At 40.2% G+C, this 20677-nt stretch overlaps 1 protein-coding gene and 1 long non-coding RNA gene across 2 annotated transcripts in view; one reads left to right on the top strand and one right to left on the bottom strand.

Annotated features, from left to right (window-relative positions):
- Positions 1-20677, bottom strand: part of PCBD2 (pterin-4 alpha-carbinolamine dehydratase 2) — a 115141-nt gene that overhangs the window by 50285 nt on the left and 44179 nt on the right. The window lies entirely within an intron of this gene.
- On the top strand, positions 784-19322 carry LOC120986999. Its single transcript, XR_005775870.1, has 3 exons — positions 784-794; positions 16039-16041; positions 19186-19322. It is a non-coding gene; the product is annotated as an uncharacterized LOC120986999 (long non-coding RNA).

A 20677-nucleotide genomic window follows, 5' to 3' on the forward strand; every position in this document is an offset into this window, starting at 1 on the left:
GGACTGACCCAAAGGGGAACAGGTGAATCCCCCGGTGGGCCAGATTCCACCCTTCATTTTTGACTGCGCCTTTTGAAAATGAAAGATGGAATCTGATTGGTTGCTATGGGCAGCTAAGCCAGTTCTAGTTTACACCAGTTTGGTAAATGACCTCAAGTGTCTCCAGGACAGAATAGTCTCAGGTACAGGCAAGGCAGGGGGCTACTACTGAAAAAAATGTGTTTGCCGCAGTTTTAGGGATCTGCAAAGGGGGCCAGGTAATATTTGCATGTAGCTGTACAGCGGGCCCCAAGAATACATTTTTTGGTGTGGCATGCTGCACGATTTTTTTGTGCATGCGTAGAAAGCACGTACCTCAGGCTTTCAAAAGAAAAGTGTAGAAGCATATCTAATTGTTCTCCCTTTCTTCCCTGTATGTGTTGTGTTTGTAATTTAATTTTTTCAGTTAATTTTATTAAAAATGAACACATTACCTAGAGACAGCCATATTACTGATCCTCTGAAAACAAGCAACCACGTAAACACACATACAGTGAAGTAGTTGTTCTAGTAGCCACAATGGTTTCCACCATTAGTTCTATGAAGTTATCTAGTGGAAGTGGGGTGTGACATGACTGATGCCATGTTTCAGTTAGGGTCCATTCACACATCCGTAAGTGTTTTGTGGATCCGCAAAACACTGACACCGGCCATGTGCACATGGCCTGCACAATAATAGAAAATGCCTAGTCTTGTCCGCTAATGCGGACAAGAATAGGACATGTTCTTTTTTTTGGCGGAGCCGCGGAACGGAAGTGCGGATGCGGACAGCACACTGTGTGCTGTCCGCATCTTTTCCGGCCCCATTGAAAATGAATGGGTCAGCACCTGTTTCGTATAATTGCAGAACGGATCCGGACTATTTATACGGACATCTGAATAGAGCCTTAGGCCGTAGATGCATTGCACAGGACCAATTCATGAGCTATACCATTCTGCTATGCAGACAGGGGGTCAATAACCTGATAACAAAAGTATGTAAGTAACATTTTAAATATACAGTGGATATAAAAAGTCTACACACCCCTGTTAAAATGTCAGGTTTCTGTGATGTAAAACAAATGAGACAAAAATAAGTCATTTCAGAACTTTTTCCACCTTTAATGTGACCTATAAACTGTACCACTCAATTGAAAAACAAACTGAAATCTTTTAGGTAGAGGGTAGAAAAAAATATAAAAATAAAATAATATGGTTGCATAAGTGTGCACTCCCTTAAACTAATACTTTGTTATAGCATCTTTTGATTTTATTACAGCACTCAGTCTGTTTGGGTAGGAGTTTATCAGCATGGCACATTTTGACTTTGCAAGATTTGCCCACTGTTCTTTGCAAAAACACTCCAAATCTGTCAGATTGCCAGGGCATCTCCTGTGCACAGCCCTCTTCAGATCACCCCACAGATTTTCAATCGGATTCAGGTCCGGGCTCTGGCTGGGCCATTCCAAAACTTTAATCTTCTTCTGGTGAAGCCATTTCTTTGTTGATTTGAATATATGCTTTGGGTCGTTGTCATGCTGAAAGATGAAGTTCCTCTTCATGTTCAGCTTTCTAGCAGAAGCCTGAAGGTTTTGTGCCAATATTGACTGGTATTTGGAACTGTTCATAATTCCCTCTAGCTTAACTAAGGCCCCAGTTCCAGCTGAAGAAAAACAGCCCCAAAGCATGATGCTGCCACCACCATGCTTCACTGTGGGTATGGTGTTCTTTTGGTGATGTGCAGTGTTGTTTTTGCGCCAAACATATCTTTTGGAATCATGGCCAAAAAGTTCAACCTTGGTTTCATCAGACCATAACACCTTTTCCCACATGCTTCTGGGAGACTTCAGATGTGTTTTTGCAAAATGTAGCCTGGCTTGGATGTTTTTCTTCGTAAGAAAAGGCTTTCGTCTTGCCACTCTACCCCATAGCCCAGACATATGAAGAATACGGGAGATTGTTGTCACATGTACCACATAGCCAGTACTTGCCAGATATTCCTGCAGCTCCTTTAATGTTGCTGTAGGCCTCTTGGTAGCCTCCCAGACCAGTTTTCTTCTCGTCTTTTCATCAATTTTGGAGAAACGTCCAGTTCTTGGTAATGTCACTGTTGTGCCATATTTTCTCCACTTCATGATGCCCTTCTCCTGACTGACACCTTTTAACAATGAGATCCCTCTGATGCTTTGGAAGCTCTCTGTGGACCATGGCCTTTGCTGTGGGATGCGACTAAGAAAATTTCAGGAAATTTTTAGATCCACTGTATGTATATTTGAATATTGCATAGTTTTCTATTATATAAATGCTGTCCCTATATACTGTAGAAAAGTTTATATCTGTCTCCCTGCCAACTGCCAACAATGCATTAGTAAGTGGTTTGTATTAACTTTCTCTACATGACAAATGCCATTTGCTGAAGTGAGACAACCCCTTTAACCCCTTAAGGACATAGGACGTACCGGTACGCCCTATTTCCCGAGTCCTTAAGGACCAAGGACGTACCGGTACGTCCTAACTTTTAAATCGGGATTCCGGCGCCCGAGGGGTTAAACGGAACGGGATTTCGGCTGAAATCCTTCAGCCGGCATCCTGTGACAACGCCAGGGGGGGTGATGTGACCCCCCCGTGTCGGCGATCGCAGCAAACCGCAGGTCAATTCAGACCTGCGGTTTGCTGCGCTTTTTGCAGTTTCTGATGCCCGCGGTCCCTGACCGCGGGGATCAGAAACTTTAGAGTGGCTAAAATCTATATTTTTCACCCCCCCCCCTGCACCCCTGCATGATTTGATGTCGGCGGGTGGTGCGGGGGGGGTGTCGCAGGCGGTGGGGGCGTTGCGGGAGGCGGGCGGTGCGGCAGGCGGGATCGCGATCCCCCGCCCGCCTCCCCATGAATGATCGTTGGCTTCTAGTGGTTATACCAGGGTGCCAGAACATTGCTGGCACCCTGGTATAAACGGCTGACATCTGTGCAGATGTCAGCCGTTTAATCCGTACGGACCGCTGTATGGAAAAAGTTAACTGTCATCGGTCAGGGAGCTCCCTCCCTCTCCATCGGGGGGCTGCTGTGCCTTTGCAGCCCCCCGATGGAGAGGGAGAGAGCCCCCAGAGAGCCCCCCTCAGCCCCGTGCTTACCCTTCCCCGTCTGCGGAGTTCTGAGCAGACGGGGAGGGTTCCCATGGCAACAGGACGCCTGCTCTGGCGTCCTGCTGTCCATGGTGCTGAACAGATCTATGCTGAAAGCATAGATCTATTCAGTGTATGTAAAATAGAGTACAGAACAATATATATTGTACTGTACTGTATTATACAGACATAAGACCAACTGGATCTTCAAGAATCAAGCGGGTCTGGGTCAAAAAAATGTAAAAAAAAAAGTGAAAAAAGTTAAGATAAAAAAAAAAACATTTATCACTGAATAAAAATTAAAAAAATAAAATAAACTACACATATTAGGTATCGCCGCGTCCGTAACGACCTGATCTATAAAATGGTCATGTTACTTTCCCCGCACGGTGAACGCCATAAAAATAAAAAAATAAAAACTATGAGAAAATTGAAATTTTGCCCACCTTACTTCCCAAAAAAGGTAATAAAAGTGATCAAAAAAGTCGCATGTACGCCAAAATAGTACCAATCAAACCGTCATCTCATCCCGCAAAAAAATGAGACCCTACTCAAGATAATCGCCCAAAAGCTGAAAAAACTATGGCTCTTAGACTATGGAAACACTAAAACATGATTTTTTTTTTGTTTCAAAAATGAAATCATTGTGTAAAACTTACATAAATAAAAAAAAAAGTATACATATTAGGTATCGCCGCGTCCGTATCGACCGGCTCTATAAAAATATCACATGACCTAACCCCTCAGATGACCACCGTAAAAAAATAAAAATAAAAACAGTGTAAAAAAAGCCATTTTTTGCCATCTTACGTCACAAAAAGTGTAATAGCAAGCGATCAAAAAGTCATATGCACCCCAAAATAGTGCCAATCAAACAGTCATCTCATCCCGCAAAAAATGAGACCCTACTCAAGATAATCGCCTAAAAACTGAAAAAACTATGGCTCTTAGACTATGGAGACACTAAAACATTTTTTTGGTTTTAAAAATGAAGTTATTGTATAAAACTTACATAAATAAAAAAAAATGTATACATATTAGGTATCGCCCCGTGACAACCTGCTCTATAAAATTACCCCATGATCTAACCTGTCAGATGAATGTTGTAAATAACAAAAAAAAAAAAACGTGCCAAAAAAGCTATTTCTTGTTACCTTGCTGCACAAAAAGTGTAATATAGAGCAACCAAAAATCATATGTACCCTAAACTAGTACCAACAAAACTGCCACCCTATCCCGTAGTTTCTAAAATGGAGTCACTTTTTTGGAGTTTCCACTCTAGGGGTGCATCAGGGGGGCTTCAAATGGGACATGGTGTCAAAAAAACCAGTCCAGCAAAATCTGCCTTCCAAAAACCGTATGGCATTCCTTTCCTTCTGCGCCCTGCCGTGTGCCTGTACAGCTGTTTACGACCACATATGGGGTGTTTCTGTAAACTACAGAATCAGGGCCATAAATAATGAGTTTTGTTTGGCTGTTAACCCTTGCTTTGTAACTGGAAAAAAATATTAAAATGGAAAATCTGCCAAAAATTTGAAATTTTGAAATTGTGTCTCTATTTTCCATTAAATCTTGTGCAACACCTAAAGGGTTAACAACGTTTGTAAAATCAGTTTTGAATACCTTGAAGGGTGTAGTTTCTTAGATGGGGTCACTTTTATGGAGTTTCTACTCTAGGGGTGCATCAGGGGGGCTTCAAATGGGACATGGTGTCAAAAAAACAGTCCAGCAAAATCAGCCTTCCAAAAACCAAACGGCGCACCTTTCACTCTACGCCCTACTGTGTGCCCGTACAGTAGTTTACGGCCACATAACGGGTGTTTCTGTAAACAGCAGAGTCAGGACAATAAAGATACAGTCTTGTTTGGCTGTTAACCCTTGCTTTGTTAGTGGAAAAAATGGGTTAAAATTGAAAATTAAGCAAAAAAATGAAATTCTCAAATTTCATCCCCATCCCCATTTGCCAATAACTCTTGTGCAACACCTAAAGGGTTAACGACGTATGTAAAATCAGTTTTGAATACCTTGAGGGGTGTAGTTTCTTAGATGGGGTCACTTTTAGGGAGTTTCTCCTCTAGGGGTGCATCAGGGGGCTTCAAATGGGACATGGTGTCAAAAAACCAGTCCATAAAAATCAGCCTTCCAAAAACCATACGGCGCACCTTTCCCTCTACGCCCCGCTGTGTGGCCGTACAGTAGTTTACGGCCACATATTGGGTGTTTCTGTAAACGGCAGAGTCAGGGCAATAAAGATACAATCTTGTTTGGCTGTTAACCCTTGCTTTGTTAGTGGAAAAAATGGGTTAAAATGAAAAATTAGACAAAAAAAATAAATTCTCAAATTTCCTCCCCATTTGCCAATAACTCTTGTGCAACACCTAAAGGGTTAATAATGTATGCAAAATCAGTTTTGAATACCTTGAGGGGTGTAGTTTCTTAGATGGGGTCATTTTTGGGTGGTTTATATTATGTAAGCCTCGCAAATCGACTTCAGACCTGAACTGGTCCCTAAAAATTTAGTTTTTGTAAATTTCTGAAAAATTTCAAGATTTACTTCTAAACTTCTAAGCCTTATAACATCCCCAAAAAATAAAATATCATTCCCAAAACAATTCACACATGAAGTAGACATATGGGGAATGTAAAGTCATCACAATTTTTTGGGGTATTACTATGTATTACAGAAGTAGAGAAACTGAAACTTTGAAATTTGCAAATTTTTCCAAATTTTTGGTAAATTAGGTATTTTTTTTGTGCAAAAAAAATAATTTTTTTTACTTCATTTTACCAGTGTCATGAAGTACAATATGTGACAAAAAACAATCTCAGAATGGCCTGGATAAGTCAAAGCGTTTTAAAGTTATTAGCACTTAAAGTGACACTGGTCAGATTTCCAAAAAATGGCCTGGTCCTTAAGGTGAAAATGAGCCCGGTCCTTAAGGGGTTAAGGAACCCATTTTTCTGATATTTCAAAAAAATGTTGGCATTATACAGCCACACAGCTGTAAGATTCTCTTATGTAAACATAAATTAGTGAATTTACCTTAGAAATGAAGGGGTTGTCTCCCAGAGTTTCCAAAGCAACAGTATGCTTAAATGCTGAGAAGAAACAAAGCATGAGCTCCACCTATTAGAGCCAATGACAGGAAATGAGGCCTATTAATATTCATATGCAGGGCCGGTTTTAGACCAAATGTGGCCCTGGGCAAAAATCAAAAGAGGGGACCCACATCTGTCAATGTGCTAAAAACATAGTCCCACGTCCGACACCCCCGCCGATCAGCTGTTTGAGGAGACAGCGCGTGCTGTTCGCTGCTGCTGTCCCATAGACATACAGCAGCAGAGCAGGAAGAGAGAAGGGATACAGCACGTGCAAACAGTGCACGCCGTCTCCTCAAACAGCTGATCATCGGGAGTTCCGGGTGTCAGACCCCCGCCAATCTAATTCTGATTACCTATCCTAAGGATAGGTCATCAATATGAAAAAACCCAGAGAACCTCTTGAAGCTACTCCCAATACTGTGCCTGTTGTGCTCCCCCCCCCCATGTCCCCAAACACTATACTATGCATCCAGACTGCCCTCATTAGTAATGGTGCCCCCAATAGTGATAATACTCCCCTAGATAACCCCCATTAGTAGCAATGCCCTCCATATTGCGTCAAATAATAATAACGGCCGTACAGTACTCGAGTAGTAATAATATAACCATAATGCTCTGAGTGGCTCTAATGTCCCCCTGTAGTGCCCCCCACTAGTTCCAATATATAATGCTCCCCAGCATAGTGCCAATATATATAATGTTCCCCTGTAGCGCCAGTATATATTGCTCCTCCATTCCTCCCTAGTAGTGCCAAGCATATATAATGATCTCCTTCCCCCATCCTTGGTGCCCTCAGCAGTGTGGACATTTAGTCTTTTTTTTTTAAACTGCCTCCCTCCTATCTCCCCACCCAGTTTCTGTGGCTTGTGTTGCTGCGTCCCGATGCATGCGGTCAATGACATCACCAATCCTGCTCCGGGTCTCACGTGATAACGTCATCATGAGTGACGTCATTCTTGCTCTGTTGTAATGTCTCACAGGCTTGAGGCCTCGGCTACTTTCACACCTGCGTTTTACTGGATACGGCAGGGTTCAAAAAAAATGCTTCCGTTACTGATAATACAACCGTCTGCATCCGTTATGAACCGATCCGGTTGTATTATCTGTAACATAGCCAAAATGGATCCGTCATGAACTCCATTGAAAGTCAATGGGGGACGGATCAGTTTTCTATTGTGTCAGAGAAAACGGATCTGTCCCCATTGACTTGCATTGTGGGTCATGACGGATCCATTTTGCTCCGCATCCCAGGACGGAAAGCAAACTGCAGCATCCTGCGGTTTGCTCAACGGTATGAGAACGGAACGGAATGCATTTTGGAGCATTTCGTTCTGTTCAGTTACGTTTTGTCCCCATTGACAACGAATGGGGATAAAACTCAACCTTTTTTTCCGGTATTGAGACCCTAAGACGGATCTCAATACCGGAAAATGGTAACGCTAGTGTGAAAGTAGCTGAGGCTTGTGAAGTTGGACCGCCATGAGTGCACCCCCCTTTATGGGGTGAAGTGATGCCCTAGGTGGATGACTACCCTCCCCTATCCATCGTCCCGGCCCTAATTCAGAGCACATTACAGCAGGAGGTTTAACAGGAGAGGACTATAACTCCCAGCATGTCTAAGGGTACTTTCACACTAGCGTTAGAGGAATCCGGCAGGCAGTTCCATTGCCGGAACCGCCTGCCGGATCCGGAAATCCGTGTGCAAACGGATACCATTTCTTTGGGGATCCGGATCAGTTTGACAAATACATTGAAATACTGGCTCCGTCTCTCCGGTGTCATCCGGAAAAACAGATCCAGTATTTATTTTTTTCACTTTTTTAAAAAGGTCTGCACATGCGTTTTTCCAGAACACTGGTACTGGATCCGGCATTAATACACTTTGAATGGAAAATAATGCCAGATCCGTCATTCAGGCAAGTGTTCCGGAATTTTGGCCGAAGATTTTGGCATGCTGCGGTATTTTCTCCGGCCAAATATCGTACAAGTGACTGAACTGAAGACATCCTGATGTATACGGATTGATTTCCATTCAGAATGCATTAGGATAAAATTGATGCGTTTTTCCAGTATTGAGCCCCTAGGACGGAACTCAATACCAGAAAACTTTAACGCTAGTGTGAAAGTACCCTAAGCCATTATTATTTAATATCAGAGCACATTACAGGGGTACGTACAAGAGGGTGGGACTACAACTAACAGCATGTCCAAGCCGTTATGTAATATAAGAGTACATTACAAGAGGAGGTATACAACTCCCAGCATATTCAGGGTGTTGTAATGTACCCCGATATTACATAACAAGCTGGACATGCTGGGAGTTGTAGTCCTCTCCTCATACCTCCTGGCACTTATATTGAATCCATACTTCTTCACATGCATCACTGGTCTTCTTCTTCATTACTTTACTGCACTGCTGAGCTCCGTCTCCTGTTCTAGTCACATGATGGTGAGGTCATTGCAGGTCCTTTATCCCCTCTTCTCTGCTGAGCTCCGCCTCCTGCATCTGACATTATCGCAGGTCCTGTCAGCACTGTGGTAATGATTTCTCTTATATGTGAGGGAGAGGAACTTACACTGCATTGTAAACTGCAGCTGTTCGGCTGGCCTCCCGTTTGCTTCCTCGGAAGTTTATATGCTAAAGACCTTCATTCTGGTTTCAATAATTCCATGTATTTATTTCTAATATACATCTAATGGGGGAGTTGGGAGCATTAGTGTGTCTGCCGAACCTGCCGTTCTCAGGTGCATTCACATGACTGCAAACCGCAGAGCCGCAAAACACAGATACCGGAAAAGTATAGGATATGTGCTTTTGCACCCATGTGGCTGAACCACACAAAAAAAGCCATGTCCTATACTTCACCACTGAAGTCAGTGGGTCCGCACCGTGATGCAGTGTGCACATGGCTGATACCCGTGTTTTGCAGATCTGCGGTTTGAATGCACCCAGAGGAGCAGTATTCCAGTAAGGCCCCTTGCAGACGAGCGTGTCCGGATTAGGTCCAGATGCGTTCAGTGTAAAATGCGCGATTTTGCAGGCAAAGTCATTGAGTTTTGTCTGCAGTCGCGTTCAGTTTTTATCGCTGGGGTGCAATGCGATTTAATGCATTTTGCACGCGCGTGATAAAAAACTGAAGGTATGCAAACAACATCCATCTCTTAGCAACCATCCGTGAAAAACGCATCGCATCTGCACTTGCTTGCGGATGCGATTTTCACGCAGCTCCATTCACTTCTGAGATTTTCACACAACGCTGGCCCATGGATTATAGAACATGCTGCGATTTTCACCCAATGCACAAGTGATGCATGAAAACCAACGCACATGTACACAGCCCCATTGAAATGAATAGGTCCGGATTTCGTGCGGGCGCAATGCGTTCGCATCACGCATTGCACCCGTGCGGAAAACTCGCTCATGTGAAAAAGGGGCCTAAGGCTCTAGATGCTACAGAAAGAAAAAAAAAAATTAGACAAATCTCTGAATTGACCTTAAATGTATGAATAAATAATGGAGTCAATGCCTATGAAGAACTCAGTCTAGCTTATCGTTTATTGCTTTTTTCTTCAGATTGATGGTAATGTGCCACCTTTTTTTTAACCAATATTAAAAAAAGTTCTGATCGGTTTTCACTTTGCTGATTTTTTCTGTATTATCTACATTTGTATGGAGGCAGCCATCTTACCTAATCGGTTGTGAAATGTTTTATAGCAGCTACATGGGCCATAGGCACAATAGTCTGAACACAACTCATTTACTTTTATGGGAAAGTTTTCTAGACCTGCTCTGTGACCTGTGCAGAGGTCATTGTACAGGGATGGAGAGAAGGTTTGTCAACACCTATTGTTAATGGTGTAATCACGTTAGGCTACTTTCACACTCGCGTTTGGTGCAGATCCGTTCAGATAATACAACCGTCTGCATCCGTTTGTATTATCCTTAACATAGCCAAGACGGATCCATCTTGCAAACCGTTGAAAGTCAATGGAGTATGAATCCGTTTTCTATTGTGCCAGATTGTGTCAGTGAAAACTGATCCGTCCCTATTGACTTACATTGTGTGCCAGGACGGATCCTTTTGGCTTAGTTTCATCAGACGGACACCAAAACACTGCAAGCAGTGTTTTAATGTCAGTCTCCAAAGCGGAATGGAGACAGAAGGGAGGCAAACTGATGCATTCTGAGCGGATCCTTTTCAATTCAGAATGCATTAGGGCAAAACTGATCCGTTTTGGACCGCTTTTGAGAGCACTGAACGGATCTCACAAACGGAAAGCCAAAACGCCAGTGTGAAAGTAGCCTAAGTTATATATAGGTGTTAAATTACATTGTAGTCATGCTTGTGAAAGTAATGAGATGACTAATGATCTCTACCGAAAGTGGCAGTACATTATTAGGCATTGTGGCCAGTATGAAAACAGAAGGATGTTAACATTTTATTTTAATGTAATGCCATGGAACAAATCCATTTTTAACAAATAAAAACTAATTGGTAATTTTCTGAGGACACGTTCTCTTTTAGGCCACCTGCACACAGGTGAGCGCACATAAGATCCACAAAATTTGGTATGGATTAGATGTGGTTTTGCCACAGATCTCACCCTGTCATTGAAAAAGTTGAAATCCGCAGCTAAAACCGCAAACCTAATTGACAGCTGCAGATTTGGAAATCTGCACGGTAGGTCAATTTCCGCACGGAAACAATCCACAAAGTGTACATGAGATTTGTGTAGTCTCATACACTTTGCTGGTACTGTAATACGCTCAGTTTTTCTGCACTTGAATCTGCAATGAAAAACTGCACATATCCCGCTACGTGTGCAGGTGGCCATAGGCAGATCTGTCACAATAATATGCCACCCTTTATCAACTTGAATCCAATATATGCTTTCACTGGGGTTGTTCGTATATTTTTTTATTACAGTTGCCCCTTAGACTAGAAAGTATAGCAAGTTACCATTAACAAGTGACAAATTGATTAAATTATTTACAGTTATTTGCCCCATCTGCTTCAGCCAAATGTATCCCATTCAATCTGTCATTAGGACATCCGAGTAAACAACCACATATCTACCCACACTTTGTCCAACACAATTTTTTCCTAAAATAAATTGAAGTATTTTCTCCTTTTCTTTGATTATCCTATTTATCCTATATAGTTCAGTAAATTTCGATAATACAGAATGGTGAAATAATGGTGAATGCCCCCTTAGAAAGTATCAGATAATACAACCTACAAAAAATATGCAAACCAATCCACCAATAAAAAATGGTCTCTGAAATTATATTAGGATATAAACTTGTTCTACATGAGGGCAGCTCTGGTCTTCGGGATATAGTGATCACCATACAAAAACCCAATGGGAGCTGTCAATCACACTTTGTGGGTGGGGAAAGCAGGACTCACAAGGTTGTCCTGGCAGCATGTGAACATAATAAAAAGCCATATATCTCCTCCTCTATGTTAGGCCTCATGCACACGACCGTACGTATTTTGTGGTCCGCAAAACGCGGATCCGCAAAAAACACGGATGACATCCGTGTGCATTCCGTATTTTGCGGAACGGAATAGCTGGCCCCTAATAGAACAGTACTATCCTGGTCCGTAATGCAGACAATAACAGGACAAACAGAAATGGTATGCACACAGAGTAACTTAGTTGTTTTTTTGCGGACCCATTGAAGGGAATGGTTCCGCATACGGTCCACAAAAAAAAACCAGAACGACACGGAAAGAAAATACATTTGTGTGCATGAGCCCTTATGCTGATGGAGAAGTAAAGTTATGGATATGGATGTTTTATATAGTAGGCTTAATTCAGACTTTTTAGAAGGTTTCTCCTGTCCATCATTTTTTTTATCAAAAACAGGAATAAAGTCCAACACAAATGAGAATGGAAATGTTACCTGAAAAAATATTTGAGAATTGATCAGTTCCTGTTTTTGAGAACATGATGATTTTTCTCCAGAAATCCACTGGCACTTTCTATAGCACTACACAATAAAATCATACACAAATTATGTCTATAGGAATGGGCTTGAAAATCTCTTCAAAGTCTCTCCGGAGAAGTTAGTTGCAAATGATGCTTCTTTTTTCCTTTTTTTTTTTTTTTCTTTTTGTTACTTAATGGGACCTCTATGCAATTTTAAAAAGTCAAAGTTACTTTTTCCCTTCACAGAATAATATGAAAATCACTCTTGGAAATCATTTGTTAATGTTCTGATTACTCTGTGGAAAAAAATAAATCTGTGTATAGCCTGGGCCCAAGACTGCCTCACATGAGAAATTATTCTGATTGCAATATCTGGAATTATAGTTTTTTCCCCTTACATACAAAACCAGGCATCTATTCGGTTGAACTTGATGGACTTATGTCTTTTTTCAACTGTGTAAACTTTTTTATATAACTTATTTATGGCTTCCTTTGAAACTATATAGAACATATAGACGTTATGAAGCCAAAGCAAGATGCACACAAGCCCTATAGATCCCTATGAATAGGCAAGTATAAGAAGACAGACTTAAAGGGGGTCATTTATTAAGAACGTAGTTTTAGACTCCGGTCTTAATAAGCCGCGGCCTCTACATAACTTCGGTGCATCCAGTGCCAGTCTAAATGTAAGCCAGCTTCCTTGCTGTTTTACATTTAGACCATTTTCTGCACCTAAAACAGGCATAGAAAATGATGAATGAGATGGGCCTACCGACCCGTCCCTTTCCCTGTCCACACCACGCCAACTTTTTTAGACCAAATAACCTTTGTGCCAAAAATCTGTGCCAGAAAGACACCTAATATAGACGTATAGACCCCCAAAATGTTTCCATCTGCTAGAGTAAACATTATAGGAGTACAATGCACATTAAGGCAGCAGTTCTGTTAAGACTGTTACTAATGGATCATTACAAAAATTGCAAAGGTATAAATGTCCGGTAAAATGGTTGAAATACAGAAAGACAGTGGGAATAGCATACTCAAATAAATATGGCAAAATATTGGCATGCCAAAATTATCCTTACACCAGTTGTGCTGTACAACTCAAACTACCTGTAACTTTTCACAGGTATCTTGATGTTCTAATAATTCATTCTTCATTCAGTTCAATATATTCCTATTCGGCAAAGGTTCACATATAATGCACTTAAAAAGAAATAAAAAAAAGAACATTCCGAAACTAAATCTAAATAAAATGTGGCACTATAGCCGGTAATGAATTTGGACCAGAATTTTTATACTAATGTTTTTTTATAGCAAGTTTTGATATGACAATGTGGATCTACAATCTTTCAAAGCACAAATATGCCCGACTAGATGAGATATATTAAATATCTACAGCAATTACATTTTTATAAAAAGCAAATGAAGAATTACATTTAACTTTTACTGATGAACTGTGGCTCTGCCAGCAATTTCTTTTCCTAAGGAGCAGATGTAACATTTTAGCCAATATGATTGTTTGTGGAAGGAATAATTCTGATCAAGAAGTAAAACGAAGCCAATGCAGGTCCTGCGTTATGTCACTTGTAATCTGTTCTGACAGGTCACAGTAAGTGGAGATTCCTACTGTGAAGAGAGCAGATGTGAAGGGTCAGCGTCAGACTGAAGCATCACACTGTTAATGTGTAAAAACAGTATGCATTAAGGTCTAAAACAGCCACTTGATGGATTAGCGGATGGCCATTACAGGCATTAATGTGCTTTGGAATATAGTTGTAATAAATACATTTCTTTTTTAAATTATTGTTTGCCTCTACTACAGAAAATCACCTTTTCCAGCTGCCTAAATAAGGATCAGGCTGCAACTAATGAGTTAAAAAAGTTAAATATTCTATTTGAGGCTTGGACACAATTGTTTATGTTTTTTCCTATTTTTATTTTTGTATAATGAAGGCATTTCTAGAGGTCGGCCTTTCCAGAAGAAAACAGATGGAAATAGCATTATATGGGAAGCAACATGGTGCTTTGTAGATCCGTATGCCAAAAATACCTTACAGACCTCAAGGATGTCATAGCTGATTACGGAAAGCTAACAACCACCCCCAAATTGCTTGAAAGGCAAGAGTGTTCCTTAAAATGGTTCTAAATTGCTGCAAATCAAGATATTTTGGGAAGGCAGACTGCAGATTAGACTCATTTCCCCCCAAAACTGCAGGGAAGACCAGTCAGATTACTCCAGCAAGAGGGAGAATTTTGGTTGGTGGTGCTGATTACAGACAGGGCAGATGAGCCTCAACAAGTTCTAATTACATTGTAATCGGATGAAGGCAAAACATTCCAGTTCCTTTTTAAGAAAGAACACCGCAGCTTTACTGGAAGAAAAACGAAAAGACGCAAAAGAAAACTAAAAAGAGAAAAAAAGAGGTTAATGTCCCAACATTGCCCAAGAAATAAAGAAAACTAATACTCAGGAAATCAGCAATTTGCCATTAGCACTGGTTATGGTATATTTTATACATGTCCCACTTGATAAATTTATCAGACTAATCATTCGGTAGAAGGTCCGCGAGTTAATACACAAAAGACACGATAGAAAAAACATACAAATTTACAGAAAACATTAGGGGAATGTTCAGATTAGATACTCACTGTTGGATTCCCTCACATCAAATGAAAAATACAATAGGTAAATTTAAAGGGGTTTTCCCATCTCCCCGTTTCCAGGGCCCACATGGCCACGCTTACAGAAAAAGCCAAATGGGCCGGTGCTATGCTGTCCAAATAATTCCCATTGTAGTAAATGGGAGCTACGCAAACCATGTGGCAGCACAAGTGGTTCCGTAATCACTTACAGGTGAAACTCAAAAAATTAGACTATCGTGCAAAAGTCCATTTGAGAAATGCAAATTAAAAGAAATTAAATTAATGCAGCTTAAAATTAGAATTAGTGAAAAGGTTCAATATTCTAGGCTCAAAGTGTCACACTCTAATCAGCTAATTAATCCATACCCCCTGAGCTTAGGGTACCTGAGATTGTGACTTTGGGGTTTCATAAGCTGTAAACCATAATCATCCAAATTATAACAAATAAAGGCTTGAAATATCTTGCTTTGCATGTAATGAGTCTATCTCATATGTTAGTTTCACCTTTTAAGTTGCATTACTGAAATAAATGAACTTTGCACGATATTCAAATTTTTCGAGTTTCACCTGTATGTAGAATATGTGACAAAAAGCTAAGATTGTAAAGAGACTTCCTGTTCATCTATCTACCAGAGTTGTGTTTATTATGGTATCAATTAATAAAACATACCTAGATTTCAAATTATTAAATGGGATATAAAAGAAGTAATGTGGAAAGATAAACCTAAAATGAAGCAGAAATATATAAGCTTTCCTAAGAAGGATGGTCTCTTTCCTCCAAATTTTAGATTGTAGATTTATCAAAACTGGTGTAAAAGAAAACTGGCCATAGCAACCATTTCGCCTTTCATTTTTTAGGCCTCCTTTGGAAAATTGGATCCCATTGATTGCTATGGGCAACTAAGCCAGTTTAATCTATTTTGCTACATGTAGCTGAACCATTTGTCTTTTATAATTATAATCTTTTATAAATCAAGAAAAATAAAAATATTTTTCATCTATATCCAGCTGTAATTTTATTATCCAAAATACAATGATGAGCCTTTTTTTTAACCTCTGTATTTCGAAAACCATAACTTATTTTTCCAGAGGAGAGATCTTCATGTACCAGACATTTATGGCACTACTTAGTGGTATTGTAAAACTTTTATCAAATTCTTATTTAATTATTTTTGGGAGAGGGTGGCGACACAAAATCTGCTACTTTTTGAAGATAGTCTTTGTTTTTTACAGGGTTCATTGTCTGCTAAAAATGACCTGATAACTTGATTCTATAGTTTAACATAATTATGCCAATAACAAATAGTTTTATATGTTTTTTTATTTAACTTTTGTGCAATAAAAAACATTTCACAAAGTAATTTGTTTTGTGTTACTTAATTCATCAATTTTTTTTATTTTCCGTCAACTGAGCTGTATGAAGACTTTTTTAAGGACTACTTTGTAGTCATTGGCAACATTTTGGAGTATATTTTTTGATAATTTTTTATTCCTTTCTTTTTTTTTGGAGGCAGAGTGAACAAAAAAAAAAGCTATTTTGGCATTGCGATTTATTTATTTTTTACACTGCTCACCATGCCAGGATACAGCCACATGTTCAATGTTCCTGATGCAGTTTTGGAAGCCAAAATCAGGAGCAAATCATAAAAAAGAAGATAATACCACACCACATGTTCTCTTTTGGTTCCCAAAACTGCATCAGGTAACCAATTAGGTCCTGCCTCAGGCAATGCCAAACTGGCATATGTACATGACAGAACTGGGAAAAGTGGTTAGGCCTTGGCTGAGATGGCAACCCACTGACCACTCAGGTGCCCAGTCTGTGCTATGAGAAGCAGGTGTCAGCTTCAATATACTGACCTCAGCATCTATGTGGATAGATAGAGAATGGTGGCTCCATCTGTCACCCCCATTGACAGCCCCCATAATGGGATTCCTTGATAATAAATTCATTTTTGAATCCTGCACAAATCCTTAAATTTTCTTAACATACACACACACTATATATATATATATATATATATATATATATATATATATATATATATATATACACACACACACAGTACAGACCAAAAGTTTGGACACCTTCTCATTCAAAGAGTTTTCTTTATTTTCATGACTATGAAGGCATCAAAACTATGAATTAACACATGTGGAATTATATACATAACAAACAAGTGTGAAACAACTGAAAATATGTCATATTCTAGGTTCTTCAAAGTAGCCACCTTTTGCTTTGATTACTGCTTTGCACACTCTTGGCATTCTCTTGATGAGCTTCAAGAGGTAGTCCCCTGAAATGGTCTTCCAACAGTCTTGAAGGAGTTCCCAGAGATGCTTAGCACTTGTTGGCCCTTTTGCCTTCACTCTGCGGTCCAGCTCACCCCAAACCATCTCGATTGGGTTCATGTCCGGTGACTGTGGAGGCCAGGTCATCTGGCGCAGCACCCCATCACTCTCCTTCATGGTCAAATAGCCCTTACTTTCAAAGTTTTCCCAATTTTTCGGCTGACTGACTGACCTTCATTTCTTAAAGTAATGATGGCCACTCGTTTTTCTTTACTTAGCTGCTTTTTTCTTGCCATAATACAAATTCTAACAGTCTACTCAGTAGGACTATCAGCTGTGTATCCACCTGACTTCTCCTCAACGCAACTGATGGTCCCAACTCCATTTATAAGGCAAGAAATCCCACTTATTAAACCTGACAGGGCACACCTGTGAAGTGAAAACCATTTCAGGAGACTTCCTCTTGAAGCTCATCAAGAGAATGCCAAGAGTGTGCAAAGCAGTAATCAAAGCAAAAGGTGGCTACTTTGAAGAACCTAGAATATGACATATTTTCAGTTGTTTCACACTTGTTTGTTATGTATATAATTCCACATGTGTTAATAGTTTTGATGCCTTCAGTGTGAATCTACAATTTTCATAGTCATGAAAATAAAGAAAACTCTTTGAATAAGAAGGTGTGTCCAAACTTTTGGTCTGTACTGTATACACACACACACACACACACACACAGATATATTGAATATTTCATCATAGTAAACCTACATTTATTTGAAGAAAGATCCTGGTAGTATGTTAATCATTTGGTCACTAGGTGGCACTGCCCACCATATGTATTATGCGTTGAATTTTATTTAAACCTAAAATATTAAAGTATCATGCCACTCCTGTTAAGACTTATAAATGAAAGTATGCAAGGAAATAAGTTCATCTGTGTGGAATAACCGAACACCATATGTTTTAGTGCAAATTTATGAAATATACTTAAGATACAATTTCCTTTAGTGATTGTCATAATTTACCACATTTCTGTTGCATATAAAAGATGATAGGATGGTGACGTTACAGTGTAGACGTATTAAGCCGATCAAAGCCCTTTGAGGTTTAAATAAGGACAGTGGTAAGAAAAAAGCGGTCTGCATAAAAGGTCATAGGAGACCCTTCAGCAGTAAAATATTCAGCAGATTTAGGCATTATCCCAATCCATTTTTATGTCTTCCGACATGTAATTGCATTGCTGGGCTGAACTATGACCTGTAAATAGTCAACATGCGGGTATTTTCATGACGTTCACATTTTTATAACACGGGTTGCCTTTATGTTTCTTGGTAAATAATAGTATCTGCATCACATTAAAGTGACTAAGCGAGATAGATAGATAATGCAGTACAAATCAAAGTAAAAAGTTGAAAAGACAGAATAAAGAGATCTACTAGGACACTGAATAACAGTAATTTTAAAAAGATCCTCATTACTGCATATTAAATAAAAAAATTGGCTACAACAGTTATAAGGACAGTTGTACACTGTTAAAAGTGTGATGATGTGAAAGAGGCTTATCTGACAACAGGAGGTCTTGTTCATAAAAGCTAACAAAAATTTAAAAACCCATATAGACCTAATTCACTTTCCCTTTCTCTAGCGCAGATGACACAATGACCTGCATCTTTTCTGCCAGTCTGGACATAGTATTCATTGGTAATAGTGATCTACTGCGCTGTTAGGGCTCATGCACACGACCATTGTAGTTTTGCGGTCCGTTTTTAATGGATCTGTTGTTCCGTATGTGAGGTTTTTGTGGGGGGTTTTGTGGCCGCATCCGTTCCGTTATGCCACAAAACATATCCGTATGGTTTCCGCATGCGATCCGTTTTTTGCGGATCGCAAACGGGAACAGTAACTTTGTTATCATTACTGTAATGTACTGTAATGTTTGTAAACAGTAAACACATGGGCAAAATGCGGATGACATACATTTTTTGGCAGACCCATTGACTTGAATAGAGCCACGGACCGTGATTTGCAGACAATAATAGGACATGCACTACTTATTTGAGGAACGACCAAGCGTACATACGGAAACAGACTGCAAACAGAGTAATTTCCGTTGTTTTTGCGGACCCATTGAAGTGAATGGTTCCGCATACAGTCCGCAAAAAAAAAAACGGAACGGACACGGAAACAAAATACGTTCGTGTGCATGAGCCCTTACCATTAGGGTATTTTTCCACAGAAGGTATACCAGTGGAGATAATAAGTACAAGTGGATTTTCAAACAGTCTGTAAAATCCCAATCACTATACTGCTTCTGTAAATGCTGACGATTTTCTGTCCGCATGTCCACACAGGAAAATACACAGTATCTCTGTCCAATGGAAATGTAATAGCAATCTGTATAAGGCGACAGCAGGAAACACACACATTTGTGCTTCCTACAAACATGTGCCCCTATAAGTAAAAAAAAAAATTATAATAATAATAAAAAATAAAAACATAAAGCCCTCCCTCTTCAAAATAATGTGAACAGCTCCTCCAACTCACATGTAAAATAGCAGTATTCGCTATCCTGTCCAGTCCTGTCCAGTTAAATGGATTTTCCAGCTGAATAAAAAATGGTGGCAGTGAGCCGAGATGGGCTTCAAAAAACAAAAGAACAAATATCCTCACCGATTTCACCACCCTGAATGGCCAGTAATTAGTTGAGCAGGCCTTTCCTGGCATTTTTGGGGCGTTAAAGAGGACCTTTCATCTGTTTTACTTACAGGAGCTAAATACCTTTACTTGTGGTATACCCCCCGCTGATGCTGCCACCCAGCTTTTTTAAACATTGCCCCTACGCCCCCCTGAAGTATTCGCGCTCAGTATGCTAATGCATCCTCCCTGTTCCGATGCTCAGTAATAGCATACTGAGCACAAAAACTTCAGGCGGGCACAGCAGGGCGTAGAGGCGATGTTTTAAAAAACAAACAAAAAAAAACAGCATCAGCGGGGGGGTACCCCGCAAGTACAGGTATTTAGCTCCTATAAGTAAAACAGATGAAAGGTCCTCTTTAAGCAGGGACAGGAAGTGGAGAGCCACAGGGACAGGAGGGGCATAGTAATTGCAGCAGTGGGAGATTGGGGTGAATATATTTTTCTTAAGGCCTCTTTCCCACGGGCGTTGCGGGAAAAGGTGCTGGTGCGTTGCGGGAACATGCACGATTTTTCCGCCCGAGTGCAAAACATTGTAATGCGTTTTGCACCCGCGTGAGAAAAATCACGCATGTTTGGTACCCAAACCCGAACTTCTTTTACAGAAGTTCGGGCTTGGGATCGGTGTTCTGTAGATTGCTATTATTTTCCCTTATAACCATGTTATAAGGGAAAATAATACATTCTGAATACAGAATGCATAGTAAAATAGCGCTGGAGGGGTTAAAATAAAATAAAAAATAATTAAACTCACCTTAGTCCACTTGATCGCGCAGCCGGCATCTCTTCTGTCTCCTTCTTTGCTGATTGCAAGAAAAGGACCTGTGGTGACGTCACTCTGTTCATCACATGGTCCATCACATGATCCA

Source organism: Bufo bufo, chromosome 1 (genome assembly GCF_905171765.1).
Source record: "Bufo bufo chromosome 1, aBufBuf1.1, whole genome shotgun sequence".
In the NCBI taxonomy this organism is placed as follows: Eukaryota; Metazoa; Chordata; class Amphibia; order Anura; family Bufonidae; genus Bufo; species Bufo bufo.